General features: G+C 42.3%; 1 protein-coding gene across 5 annotated transcripts in view; it reads left to right on the top strand.

Moving 5' to 3' along the window:
* The window catches only part of LOC117587205 (serine-rich adhesin for platelets), a 123,778-nt gene that overhangs the window by 78,007 nt on the left and 30,856 nt on the right, over positions 1-14,915 (top strand). The gene's annotated exons all lie outside the window — the stretch shown is intronic.

The raw sequence follows: 14,915 nt of genomic DNA, 5'->3' as shown, positions 1-14,915 counted from the left end.
ACTTTTAATTTGTTTGCCACTTGCCAGCAAGATTTATGGGCAATGTGAAGAAATTGAAATGCAATCAGAAAAATATTATGTTAACCTGTGACCCTCTCGTGGAAAAGCCACGAACCAAATACAGAATTGGCTGAGGGAAAAACAATTTTCCGGAGCTGTCGCATAAATCAGCAGAAGTGTCTGCCGATGCCTCTACCTTTGCCTCTGCCCTTTTTTTCTCAGGATTACTCTAAGATGATTGACAGACCATGAAATTGGCTTAAAATTTGGCTGACAATTTGTTCGAGGAATTTCTTGGCACTCAATTGAACTTCGAACTCACTTCTGGGGAAGAGTTGTGGTGTCCTGTCCTGTCCTGCTGTGTAGAAATCACTTTTCACTGGAAGTATTTCTCTTATCATTTGTGTGAATCCGTGGGTCAAAGACCTGCCTTCCACCCATACCCATTCCCATTTCTCATGCATGAATGAGCATCGGAGGCCTCGAGTCTCCCACCTCCATGTGAATGCCACCCAATGCGGGGTTGTCTCTCCATTCAACCTCCAACCGCCATCCTCCATCTATTTCCTCTTTGCGGCCTTGGGAGCTCTATAGCCCCTGTAGCCGGGAGCTTCCTCTTCTGCTTACATAAACAATTTGCATTTTCCCCTGCTCAGTTTTTCGCGCGCTGTTATGCATACGAGTACGAAGAGTACGTGTACCATTTGTATGTCTTTTGCCATGAGGGAATGTCTCACTCAAGTTGTCGTCTTGTCTGTTGTGTCTTTGCTGCTGGTGTAACAATAAATTCGTAACATTTTCAAGGAGTTTTGTTTTTTGCGCGGCAATGGAGCGCATCAGAGCGAAAACAAAATGCCATTCAAAAACGTGCCAGGGAGTGGACTGGACGGCGAACCTATGGGAAAAGCAGCAGGTGTTTGAAAGGGCTAAACAGATAAACTTTGCAGTGTTTAAAGAGGGGTTTAGGGTGGGAGTAGTAAACGAGAGTGATATTTGCTTTAGGCTTAAGCAATCGGCACAACAGCAAAGACTTTCCCTCCAGGAGAGTATGTCCATAGAAAGAATTCTTCTGCAACTCCATCTTTGCATTCCCCAACAGCAATTCCAATTTCCAATCAAATTATTGCCCCAATCGAGTCGTTGCATATGACAGATAGACCTTTCATTTGCCCCAAACTTTGCCTGAATTTTGATGATTTATGCCTACCATTAGCAGACTCCCACTAAAACTCTTTATCTTATCGATTTTTGTGTGTTGTTGTGTGGCGAGAAATGTGGGGCATACTTTGACGCTGTTGTTGTTACATTTTATCGATTTTTATTGGGTTCCCAGAGTAGACATTATTTCTGTATGAAACTTTCTATCGACCATCTGAGCAAATGCATTCCATACTGAATGAAAATTGGGCCACAAGGGGGCAGAGGAAGTGGTATTAAACCGCAGGCCACACAAAATCACAACAAAAACAAACAAAAAATCGGCATTCGTCGCGTGCCCAAGTCGCATCGTCTGTCCGTCTTTACCCCCCACATCACACACCCTCTACTGCCAGCGCCCGCCCACTTGGAGGCAATGCTCCACCCGCCTGCCGCATGCCCACTCCACTCCGATCCGTGGCTACACCCACGCAAATGTCACGAGCCAGAAAATTGGGTGAAAAGTTTTTCTCTCTACGCCTCAGTGGAGATACTCTGCTGAGTCGTACATAAATTTCCCATACTTGAGTGGAAAAGCTTTTTTTCGTTCGCTTTTCAATTAGCATAACAAACTACCGCCCTCCCCAGTCCCCCAGTCCCCAGAACGTCTGAGACTTTCGGGGGAGCTGTCAATTCTGTGAAGAGTGGGAAAAACACACACAGACACACACACTTCCAGCTCCAATTTCGAAACTGGAGTAAGCCAAACAAATCGTTTGTTTTGTCAGCAAGAGAGAGAGAGAACGAAGTGTGTGTGGGGGACTCCCCTATTTAGTCATAAATTATATATTTATAGAGGAAATCCCTTTACGATTCTTTGGGTCGCGGGGAGTGCTTCCATAAATTTCCCTTTTCTTTTCCATTACATTCCAAAACTGTGTCACTAATTCACTTTCTTCTATCTCTTTTGTTTCTTCTCTTTTTAGGTAAGAATCGAAGACTTATGACAGATCTGTGGCTATAACTGATGTTCGTTCAGATGTTGCGCAAGTTTTTTCCAACGCCAAAAATGGATAAATAATTTTGCCAATGGTTCATTTTCTTTTTTTTTGTGTTCATTTGATTTGTTTCCGCAATTAAGGAGCCAGCCATTTGTCATGTACGAAAACTATCAACAATATTTTCGCCTTCATTTCTGCAACTGTAAAAGGAGTTCGAGTGTGTGGTGGCAGGCAGATCTCTCATTCACCTCCTCTCGAGGGGGTGTCTCTGGTGTCTCTCCCTCTCATAACTCTCCTCTGCTGGTCTCTCTCTTTCTCTCATAACTCCTCTCATTAATTTTCCACTCCAACGTTTTGGACATTGCGTGCAAATTTTAATTTTTCATCGCAATTTAAAAAGAAATAAACGAAACGAAACGAAATGAAAGAAATACTCGTATGAAATACTGTGAGACATTTGCCAATTGCCAATTTTCGGTCAACGATGATGATGGAACCGAGATTAAGGATTACTTCGTCTCTTGAGAAACTGTTAAAATTTTCATTTCATAATTACCATTCGTTGGCTCATTCGTTGTTTCGTTGATTCATGCCTTCCTTCGTTGATTCATTAATTCGTTTGCCTTACTCCTTTTCCTTTTATTCGCTTTCTCTTGCTGATATCGGCAGAGTGCCATTTTTGTTTAATTGTTGTCATTTACTTTTGAAGTTTTGTGGCGGTCTCACATGTAATATCGATCGAATGTTGGGTAATCAATGGCAAAGAAAGAGCAGAAAAGGGACAGGTATTAATATCAAATATAGATTGATGTGGTGGCAAGTCGTTTTAGGGCTTAATGAAGTCATAAATCATGGTTAAAAACGGTGAAAGATTATCGCAAAGGGTAAACTATACTTATAACAATTGGAAGGAAGGAGCTCGTGAGTAAGGGGAAAATACCTAAAAATCTTTCAAAAATGCCTATTAATAATCTGCACTTGTGCCTCTACAAGGAAAAACTTGCCAGGGATCAATAACTAATTGAATGCCAAATAAGTTCATGTAAAAATTCTCTTGTAGGTACTTATCATATCAGTTATCATTCTCCCTTCTACTTTGGTACCTTCCTTCATCTAATTTATGTATTGAATGACAACTAGAAGTTTTTTTTAGAATCATTAGCCATTTGCTGCTATAAAAACTACGAACAACAAGCAGTCTGTACGACATGCAAATGATAGCTTTGGGTCTTTAAGTCCCCTTTAATGATCATTGATCCACCCGATTTGATTATGCTTCGATCAATTGGTTGCCAAAGAAGAGGCATGCAGGCAGGCAGGCAGGCAGGCAGGCATCTTCCTCCTGCCATTCCCTTCGCTTTGCAGCTTCAGAATGGATCTCTCTTCACTTTGGAATGGCTCTGAGAAATGCCAAGAAGCATAAACAAAGATCAAAATGGTCTGCCCCCTTCCCCCCTGGTCTGTCTCTCCCTCTCTGAGTGCCTCACTTTCGTTTGGCTCCAACTGTCTGTCTGTCCATCGGAGCAGTCTCTGGACTGCTGTCAGATTGTGTATCTCTTGGTTTGCTTTTGCCGCATTTTCTGTTGGCTCTGTGTGTTTTGTTGCTGCATTTGCTGTCTGTCAAAGGCAAAAAGTGCATTTCGATATTGGAAACAATTCGAACTTTTGTTAATGCTTGAACTTTTTCTCTATCTTGGCAGTGCTCTCCCTCTCCCTCTCTCTCTCTGTGTGTTTTTCCTGTGGACTCTCTTCCGGCAGTGCTACAATGTTTTTGTTGCATCAGTTTCTGTCTCTTGTCTCTTGGCTTTTGCTGTTGTTGTTGTTTTTTGTCTCAGTACTTTTTCCTTTAGTTGAAGGCTGTCAAAGAGATTTTGTCTCTTGGCGATTTGCTATGTTTGATATGCCAAAAGGTTTTTTCTTTCATTCCCTGCCTTCCCTCCTACCAGCTCCCAGGTTTTCCAGGCTTTGGTTTTGGCTGTCTTCCTCCTGCTTTGGGTCCAAAGAGTCAACGGATTGAGTCACATCACGACTTTTGGCACCTTACCCACCGAAAAGTCTTCCCCACATTTGCATTTCTTCGCACCTGGTGCTGGGTATTGGGGGATCTCTCTGCTCTATGAACTCGGCTGCTGCTGCTGTTGCTGCTGCTGTCAGGGTCTTCGCCACCTAACCCTCATATTTGTTACGATCCTTACGTGACAATGGCAACGGAACGGGCCCCCATTATCATAAAGTCAACGCCACATGAAAGCCTTTTTGGGGGAAAATTGAAAATTGAAATCCAGCGACAAGTGGCAGATGGTCAGACTTTCTAATATAAACACAGCAGGAAGGTGCATGAGTTTGTAGTGGAAATTCTGATTGAAATATATTGAAAATAAAGTGGGGAACAACGCAAACTGCAGCTGTGATTCATCTCTCTTTTCGTTGCCTAAAGTCGACCAAAATTAAGCAAAGAACAGGCAGTGATTCATTTCTTTGACGTTTTTACCACAAGTGCCACAAGGTGCAGCACTGATTGTTTGTGCCACTTGCTACTACTTGCCCCTCACAGCAACAACAACAACAACAACAAGACATTCAATCACACATGAAAGGAAGGAAGGTGTGTTTCCACCTCCAACTGTGCCTTCCACTGCCGCACATTCCTACCGCTGGCAGCTACTAATTCAACCTTCCTCTCTGCCACAGAGAGATGCAGAGATGCAGAGCAGTGCTAGTGCTGCTCCCTGAAGTCTGGCTCTCGTCGTTTGGTTTCATTTTATTCAAATTGGCAAATTGCTAATAAAGTTTTCCCCAATTGCCGAATGCCGCCTGCCGCCTGCCGCCTGCTCATAAATATTGGTTTTATTTCCATACACAGTCACAGCCACACAGCAGACTGCCACAAGAGTTTTATGAACTTGGAAATGGAGTCCACACGAGGCAGTAGATTAAGGAGGAGGAGAAGTGGCAGCAGCAGGAGTTGTGGGATCAGTGGAGGCGGAGGTGTTGATGTGTGAATCTGAAGGCGTCGTTTATTGCGTGCAAATTCAATTGAATTTTGAATAGGTTCGTGGTGGTATCGAGGGGGATCTCTAAGGAAGATCTATGCAACTTTCACTCTGCCAGAAACCCAAATAAAACGTTGACAAATGAAGAGGGATGCTAAGGATCTATGGAAGAGAAAGTTTTGGGGGAGGAGCTGATTTAGATGATTCTTCTAATTATTTTCCCACAGAGTTTTCTCTTTGCCCGCTTGCTAAAGTTATTGAAGTTATCATTTATTTTACATATATTTTTTGCTGTCTTTGCGGTTAAATAATGTCGCCAAAGGTCAAACCCACACCAAACATAAGACGGCAAGCCGACAAGAAAGCCTCTTCATGCCTCTGTGGTAGCAAATCACGTTCCATTCGATGATTATCATCTTAGCCCGATCGATTGATCATCATCGGAAGCAAGGAAAGTGTTTCCCTGACCATAAAACGTCATCGCTGAAGTCCCAGACCTCGAGTTGAACTTTTACTTTGCGGTCGATTGAACGGTCTACACCCTTTTTGAGCTGCTGCTGCATCCACATAGATGCTGCTGATGCCGATGGGATGTTCCCGTCGCCCACTTTTTCCTTCGATGCTTTTAAAAATCAATTTTTAGCCTTTTAGCCCATTGATCCGGGCCATGATCGTGCTACGATCAACAGGTGCTGGCTCTGCGCCTCTCACATGTCCAAACATCATCATCTTTTTGCGATCACGGCTGTGGTTCGTTTACTTTTCGGAAGTACTGTGATGTTGTGGGCAAACCTTGTTGTTGCTTGCCTGTCTGCTGTCTGACCCTGCACCTCTCCCAGGAGTTATGAACTTGTTTGTGGCTTAATGAGTATTACAAGAAACGAAACGAACAACCAAAAGGGGGAAGGTCCCATTGGGGAGGAGCTGTGCCGCTTCAGGAGGCGGTTGCCCCGTGACTCTGGAGTAGACTCTGCCGCTGCCCTCTACGTCTTGTGTGCTTTTTTTCATAGCTTCTGGGCATTGGACAGACCAGAGCGACCCCATCGCAAATTGAGGTGTCGTAATGGCGGGAAAAAGACTCTTCGATCGGTGGCTGCCCCAAACCCATATGTCTGCCCCATCTTTTTCGATAGTGAAAGTGGACACACAGTCNNNCGGATCTTCAAAAGGCTTTTCATTTTTTGGTTGTGGCTCTTAGCCGGAGGATATTACATTGCTCCTCCCCATTAATTTCTCTCTTCCCTCCGCTCCACCCATTTGGGAAAACAAAGAAAATGCTCTAAAATAAAATGAAATTCATTTGCAATGTTAACAAAATAACCAAAACCCATTTGTTGGCCAATTTTTCATTTGTTAAACTTTTAATTTGTTTCCTTTTTGTTGTTCCGTGTGTGTGGCCCCTAGGGATGAGGCATTGGTAACATTTTACGATTACACCAGAGTCCAACGGAGTCTCAGAGTACACCGGAGTTCGAGTGCGGAGTATGACTATTGTTTGTCGGTGGTTTATCGCCAGTCGGTGATCTTTTAGAGGCAGTTGCTGCTGCGGGTAATTATGGTTAGGATTTGTCTGCTTTTATGGCCACTCAATATGGTTAAATGTCATTTGGCGAATTGTGTTTTGTGTGCCCAAAAGGGGGGCTTTCCGAATGCTTAATAGAGGATTCAGTCGTTTAAATGAAGAGGCGGATGGAGGCAGGATGGTATCGGTTGAAGTCATGCTGAAGCGGCGAATGAAAGGATGGAAAATACGGTAGATATTTTGGGGAGATGCTTGAGCTATGTTGAAAGGGAAATTCAACATTTGAATATAAATTTTCTATTTAAATTGAAAGATCTCAATAAATGAAAGATGTTGTTAGAGGAGTATAAACTTTGAAGAGTTGTGGAGAAATACTTTCTTAAAAATATTCTTAAAAGCAACAAATATTGCACAAATATTATTACCATTCTTTTACGATCCTTTCATATACATTTCTCCTCTAAAGAGAGCCTACAATATTCATCCCTTCATTGCCATTCAACATTTCTTCAAAATCAGATGCTTCTATCGTTATTTTTATAACCTCAGCCAACCCTTTCTTACTTCCTTGTACAGGTTTCTGTCTTCAGAATGCTTCCAACCCTTTTTTCCCAGCATTAAATTTCAATTATTACCACACACACGCAGAGATATAGAGAGAGATTATTACCCTCCATAAACCCCTAAACATGCATACACCGAGCATAAACCATATAACCCCTCTCCCATATCATTTTCAGGTTTAGGTTCAGGTTCATGTTCATGTCCACGTTCAGGTTCAGGTTGAGGTTGAGGTTCCATTACTGCTTTCAGCTTTCTATTTATTACACAATTAACAAGTCGTTAAGGATTGGGCTTTTCTTTGCTTTCTGAGGTTTTAGCGGTAACTGATTTCGTTACCGTTTTCCGCCTGAACCGTTGGTAATAATCTCATTTTAATTGCCGCCGGCATAGGAAACCGAAAGAAAAGAAGACGAAGAAAAATGCTCACTTGTCGTTGGCTGCCAAATGAAAGTCCGCGTAATGAACATTTCATTTCGGGCAGTGGTCTGCAGTAGCCTAAAATATGGCCCCAAACATGGACTGACCCCTAGCCAGAGTGCAACAAAGCCACAGAGGTGTGGAGACCCCTTAGACCCACAGAGTTAGCGAGGTGTAGAAACCCCCAGAGCCCCTTAAAAGCGAGAGGTAGAGGTGTGGAAATGCACCAGCAGTCAGCAGACGACAGGGGCAACGGAACGATCCTCCTCTGTGCACTCGTAATTAAAGCCCCAAAACTTGCAACTATATTCAAGACCTTGTCTGTGTGCTCGGTTTGAATTTGTTTATGGCAAACACAGAGCACCATCTTAATTGCACTTCAAACCATGGTCATGAAGCCAAAAAAACACACAAAATAAAATGTGTTAATGAGCGACAAGTTTGGTAATCGGATACTTTTTGACCACAAACATTCCCCACACGCCAGGCTACACTCTCCAGACGAGTGGTGTCATATTTTGATGCCCTGATATATGGGTTAACAGGTTCAGCGAACTTCGAGGAGAGTAGGGTTCCCACAAAAAGCTGGAAACTGGAACACACACAGCACTCAATCCACTCTCAATTGAATCTCCCACTCCCAACTCTCAATCCAAAATCCCAACTCCATATATAAATCCCCAACCAATAAAACATGTCAAATGCGGCACGAGGCGAAAGTAAATCAAATATTTTGAATTATTGAGGAAAAATCAACAACAAATTGCCATTTGTTCAAAAGGCAAAAGCAACCATTTCCAACCAGACTCATGTTGCAGCAAATCCAATACCAAATCCGATTTCGTTTACAAATCCAATTGTTAATGGCTCAAACATATTTCAAGATTGATTTCCCAGCACAGCATTACCCCCAACCAAAAATGGTCACAACACAAAGCGGAAAAAAACATAAACAAAAAGGAAATGCATTTTCCATAGATACAAAACGCATTTTCCACAACAGCAACAACAGCAAATATTTTTGACAGTTCACTTGGGTCACAGACATGACCACCAAATGGAAGAGCTAAAGAGAGGGAAAATCTACAGCCAGGTGGTCGGTCAGTCGCTGACTTTTCTCGAAGTTTGTATCTGCCACTGAAAGTATGTTTGTATATGCTAGTCTCTGTTTTAATTAGAGCTTTTGAGAGGAGAGGCATGTGTCATCTGAATTTTTGTATATTTCTTGGTCTATAATTATTCATGCAATTAATTGGACAATTTTCGATTTGGAAATAACAATTTTCGTCGCTGAGTCGTGAAACTGATCTTAATTGCTCTCATTGCCTGCAGGTCTATTCGATTTTCCAAGGTTTTCCATTGCCACAAGGGATTGTTTCATGCTGGGAGTGGAAAGAGAGAAGGCCACCATCTATAGAGATTTGTTTCGAGAGATTCTAAAACGGTCACAGGTCACACACAGCCCCAACGTTGAGATCTCCGAAAGAGGGAGAGCCGATAAGGAGGCGATATATTCTGGATGCTTGTGGAATTAATTGGCAGTCAGAACTTTGAGAGATTTATGAGTAATCTTTTGGTGCTTAGTGATCTTTTGAGGGTCATAAAAAGCGGAGGAAAATGTCAGGGTAGATAAATAAACGTTCACATAACCAAAAGGAAACTTAAGGGGAACTCCCATGAACTTCAACTCATGGGGGAATTTGTCTTTGAAGATAGATACAAATTAATTCTGTCTCCCTTCTCTCAAAAACTTTAAGCTCTTATTTTCCTGACACTTTTCACACCATATTTAGTTTGTTAATTTCATTGAAAATAATTACAAGAAACAGTTAAAGTCTCTTGGCTCTGGGCAAAGCAATTTCATAATCAGTTTTTCCATGTAACATGTTTCTAATGAGACCGACCGGCCGACCCGACCACAAAACCTATAGACAAAAACAAAACTTGTCCTCTCTCTCGCTCTCTGTCTCTGGGCAGAAGAACGTGATGCCAACAAAAGACCAAAACCGAGACGACCATCACATCTTCCTCCTCTCTCCCATGCGGCTGCTCTTCTCTCTGCAGAGATATCGCTTTGAGAGAAGTTGAACGTGACACTCGGACGTGATTATGTCAACCGTGTTTGAGCTCAAAAAAAAAACAGAGCTCCTCCCCGCCCCTCCAACAACTTAAAGCCTCCTTCTATCTGTCTGTCTTGCTGATGGTGTTATATGTGTTACTCAATAGGCCATGTCGGGGCTTTAACTGTGACTTCAGCCTCTCGACTTCACACATTTCTGTGGCAGAGTCGAGAGTCGGTCTCGGACTTCAAAGCGGTTTTTCCCTCATCTCCACAGCGCCTTTCCAGGCTAATTCTCAATGCATTTGGTCACAGCACGTCGTCGGCATCAATTCCACTAGAAATATTCTATGGATGGAGGTTGCAAGAGATATTCTATGAAAAGAAGAAGCTGAAGAGAGGTTGGAGAGAGAGATATATAAATGTGTAAGAGGATGTGTTGTGGCATCATCTGTAAAGAACTGTGAGAAGTTTTCTGGGTCATCCGCTGATTAATTGCACTTTTGGGGTCGTCTTTCCTGGGAGAGAAAAAACGAATACCTTTGAAGACACAGCAATAGAGAGAGAAACTTTTCGGTTTTCGGAGAGAGAGAAATAACTCACCAAAGAGACCTCTTTTTCGTACTCCATTTCCACGAAAATCTTTGTCTTTCCGTTTCTCATTTATCTTTATCAAACTTCGCTTTTCTCTCTGCAGTTTCCCCTTCTCTCTGTCTCTCTGTCTCTCTATCTCTGCTTCCATTCTCTCAGGTAATTAGAGTCGTTCAACTCTATTTTTAGTCCCATTTTGGAACTCTTCCAAATGTCGTGACTACTTTACATAGAAAAATGCTTGCAAAAACAAAGCCAAAATTTAATTTATTTTCTCGTTCGTGTGCTCCCAATTTATGTGACATCTTGGAAACGTTCTCGAAAAAAGCAGACAGTTTTTTTCGCCCAAGAATTTGGCGTTTGTTGCTGTTTTTTGTTGCTGACTTCCTGCCTTACGAAAATTGGCAAACATTTTGATTCCTTTGGGCCGGAAATTTATGGCCCAAAAGCGTGTGTTCACCGTATGAATTTTGATGGTTGATTTTTATAGCATTTTTGACAGACATTTGCTTATGTTTTTGAGTGTTTGGTAAATTGTTTTAGTTTCGTTTAAGAATTTCACGGATTTTGATTTATATTTCGATGGTTTTCAGCAATTTTCCCCATGAACAGCATTCTCGAAGCTATTTCGTATTATTTTTTATACGCTTTTGCGAGTTATTTCTTTATGTTTTATGGCTTTTAGCTTTTTTGAATAATAGTGTACGAAAAATCAATTAATTTGTAGAGTTTTTTATTCATTTCGGCTTCGTTTTGGGTGTGACTTTTAATCGCTTATTTTAGCAGGCATTTTATCACTGCCTCTTTACACAATTTTTCGTATTCATTCTTTCGAGTTATATTCATAATCCAATAGCACAAAAGAGAACCAAAGAATGGCGGCGAAATCAGACGCTGAATCAGAAGGCGTTGCCGAAGACCCGAATAAAATGTATAGAAATACAAATTGTAAATTGTAAAAAAATGCAAGAAAAAACGCGGTCGAGGTCACGCACTGACATTTCCGATAATGAATGTACGATCTCCCCCCTGTCTAGAGTGTCTTTTAGTGGTAGTATTTTATAGGATTGCTCAACCTCTGGTCATTCTTGTGAGTCAACGAACCTCTGGCATGGCACACCACGCCACACCACAGACAGACATCCGAAAGATACAGATATACAGATACGTGCACCGCACAAAACAGTTTCTTCTATTCGGTTTTTGTTGTTTCTATTCGGATGTGTAAAAATAGCCGCCTCAAAGCATTAGAAGAACTTTTCTCTTCTTGTTTTTCGGTCTGAAGAAGCGCGCGGCAAGGCGTTTGGAACATTTCGCATGAATAAACAGCATGCGGAAAAAGTATAGGGAGAAAATGGGGTAAAATAACCAGGAAAAATCCATTGGACTGTGCCTGGGACACGTGTGTGTATGGTGCGTCATGTGCTGCTGCTGCTGCTGGCTAGACTATCGAGGGGCTATGTGTGTGGTGTGTGTGTTTGTGTGCCCCAAAAATGTGTTGCAATTTCGATGATAAAACGTCCAAGATAAAACGTCTAAGAAATCGCTGAATAATTAGTCAGAATAACACATGAGAAAAGTGAAGGAAATTTGTCTTAATTTTTGGGAAAAATAAAGGAAAGATTATGGATTGTAGACATCCCAGAGAAAAGCATTTTTAATGGAAAAAATTATAGAAATTTGTATATATATATTTATTTATACAAACTCCTTGGGTAATGGCTTCTTTTGGATGATTTTACTGGTGCAAAATGTATTAGTTTATACTCTTCGCAGCGCCTCTCCTTCAGGTGTTCAACTTTCACTCTATATTTCCCTCTTTTGTGGGTGTTTAAAAGCACTCTTCCAACACTTGTATCATTCTACCAACACCTGTATCATTTGTGTCCAATCATCACTTGAGTTTCAAGTCCTTTTCCAACACTTTCACACCACGGTACATTCACTTTTGTCTGCAGCATTCTCTCGGTCTGAAACTGCTCTCGCATCACTCGTCTCTCCTCCTTTTCTGCATCAGATTTCAATCTTCGAGAACTCTCTCATTCGCACTGACTTCGCTTTGGCTTCAATTTGTTTGCCTTGATTTCTTTTATTATTTCCCGTCCCGTCGTACGCTACCCAATAATCTCTTGAGACCTCTTGATGGTCGGTGAAGAGATGTGTGTGGATGCCATCCCTGTCGTCGTTTCAGCTGGAGATTAGTCACGAACTTTGCATAAAATTCTAAATTCTCATATTTCTAGCCTGCCTGCCCCTTCATCCGCTCCTCAAACCTCAAAAACCTAAAGTGGGTGGCACGCCACAGAGCCAGCCGCAGAGCGGTTCCAGTTGGAGTTGCATTCAAAAATTGCGCTGCTTAGAGTCGTGCAAAGATTGGGAGTGGTTCCGAACCAAAAACAAAGAGAAAGGCGTTCCTCCAAAATAACCACAACAAAAAAGAGACACAATGTTGCCATAGACATAGACTTTTGCCATGGGCTTTTGTCTAGAGGTTGGGGAGACTGGTCTGGGGACTGGGGTTTGGTTTTGGCTACGGTGCCACGGAGGTAGGTTCTCTCTGGTCTTTCATTCTGGTAATGAGCCTCCAACTATCGCAAATAAGCAAACAACCCACACCTGCCTCTTGGCAGCTGCTCCCCCACAATAGAGTGCCGGCACTCCTCCCGCCACTTTTACGAGTACTCCCCCTCATTCAATTGAAGTCTTACTCACTTTACGGGCGATTCTTCTGCCACAGAGGCAGAGCGGTCTCCTCCGTCTGCTGTTCTGTGGCCAGAGACCTCTTCTTTTGAAGTTCCCCACTGTGGCACAGCTCTATCCGCTGCCAAAAGACCTCCATCCATGACTCTGTAACTGTGGGTTAAAGCTGCCGTAATTTATCTAAAGTATTTGCCCAAACAAGCGGCGCAGGGACAAGCCAGTGCCAAGCCTCTGAAACCAGAGCCCTCTATCCATCCCCGCCCCTGCTGAATTCTTTTGTTCTCTTTGGGTCTTATAATTAGATATAATGATAAAAATCATAATGCAAAACAATTTTCATGATGCAGAAAATTGGTTGAGTCTTTAGAGAAAATATCTACATATAAAATGCCAACCAAAATAGATTTTGAAATGAAAAATCAGAAAAACTAAATAGAACTACGGGGAGAAGTTTGTAGGAGTAAAGATTGATAGATATAAAGAACGGGAGGAATGCGGTAATGGAAACATGTGTGGAAATTGGAATAGGAAAAGGTAGATGGATAGAACTTAAGATAAGAAAACAGGAAGTGGCATTTCTTTGAAGAAAGCGATACTCTTGGTAGACTTTTTGGCAAGAGAAAGGAAGAGCAATGCCATGGTTCAGATATAGAAGAATCTTTGTATTGCCACAAGTAAAAGTAAAATTTGGCAGCATGTCAGCCAGAAACTTCTCTAAATATAATTAAATTTAGCCAACAATGTTGATGGTAGTAAAAGTAACCAACGAAAATACAGTCTGTTGTCTGCAGTCTGCAGTCTGCTGGTGGTGCTGCTGCTGCAGCCTGTCAAAACTTTCCCGCAAAAGTCAGGAGCCAGAGACAAAGTCAGGAGGCACGAGTGTCAGAGGTACTCTCCTCGTAGTAGTCGTAGTAGTTGAGGCAGTCGTAAGGCTTCCCCATAAATCTCTCAAGTGGCGTCGCTTTCTCGGATCATTCTTCAAACCCAAAAGTGGCAGAAAGATGCAGAGAGGAGTCTGCGAGAGGAGAGGAGTCTCTGTGGCAGCTGCCTCTTGAGTGTCAATTTTGGCCATTAGACAAAGTAAATCAAAGGAAAATACGAGGAGGAAAGGAAGAGAAGGAAAAGCTACAGCCATAGAGCTGTCCAAAGAAATCATTTTCATAAATTTGCAAATTTCCCGAATGCCTCGGTGGCGCCTCAATATCTTTGACATTTCAATTTGTTTTTGCAAAGAAATGGGAAACGGGGGAAGGCGAAAGAAGGGTCTCCCAGTAAAGATCTCAAAAACAGGTGAAAATTGAAATTTATGTTTTGATTTTTGAAGGAGGATCGAAGAAAGAAGGAAGGAAGGAAATCTTTGCTTTTCCTTGGTATTGTGACTAAGGATGTGTCCGTGGGCCATAAATAACGACACTTTGAGGTGAAGAGGTTGCCCGGTACCCCCACCCAATTCCTCTCTGTGCGGGGAGTATTTATCGATTTCTAATTTCAACTTTTGTTGCACCTCCTGGGGGCAGACAAGCTGTTGGTTTCTATCTGTCTGTTGGTTTTTGCCTTATGCAAGAGTTCAGGCTTTGGGGTTAAACTGTTTGTATGGAGATCAATGTCCAGATACGATAGGAGTCTCTCTCTGTTGCTGCCACATGTGTGGGTGTCACTGGCATGGTCACGCCCCAATCGTTGGTCCTCCTCTATGCGTCAATTGTCTTGTGAATTTGCGAAAAGTCTTCCTCTCTTCACCCCTCCCTCCATGATTAATCGTGGAACAATGGCTGTTGGCTGTTGGCTGTGTCCATGGCTGGTGGCCTTATGCAATGCGTGGGATTTCTGCGGGTTAACCTTTGCCATTGGTTTGAGGTTAAAGGCCCCGGCAGCAGCTGTTAAAATGACAAATGAGCGATGGATAATCGCTGCACAGATGCAAAAGAAAA

Source organism: Drosophila guanche, unplaced genomic scaffold (genome assembly GCF_900245975.1).
Source record: "Drosophila guanche unplaced genomic scaffold, DGUA_6, whole genome shotgun sequence".
NCBI classification, from domain to species: Eukaryota; Metazoa; Arthropoda; class Insecta; order Diptera; family Drosophilidae; genus Drosophila; species Drosophila guanche.
Note: the sequence above shows the minus strand (reverse complement) of the source record. Positions and strands in the feature narration are given on the sequence as shown.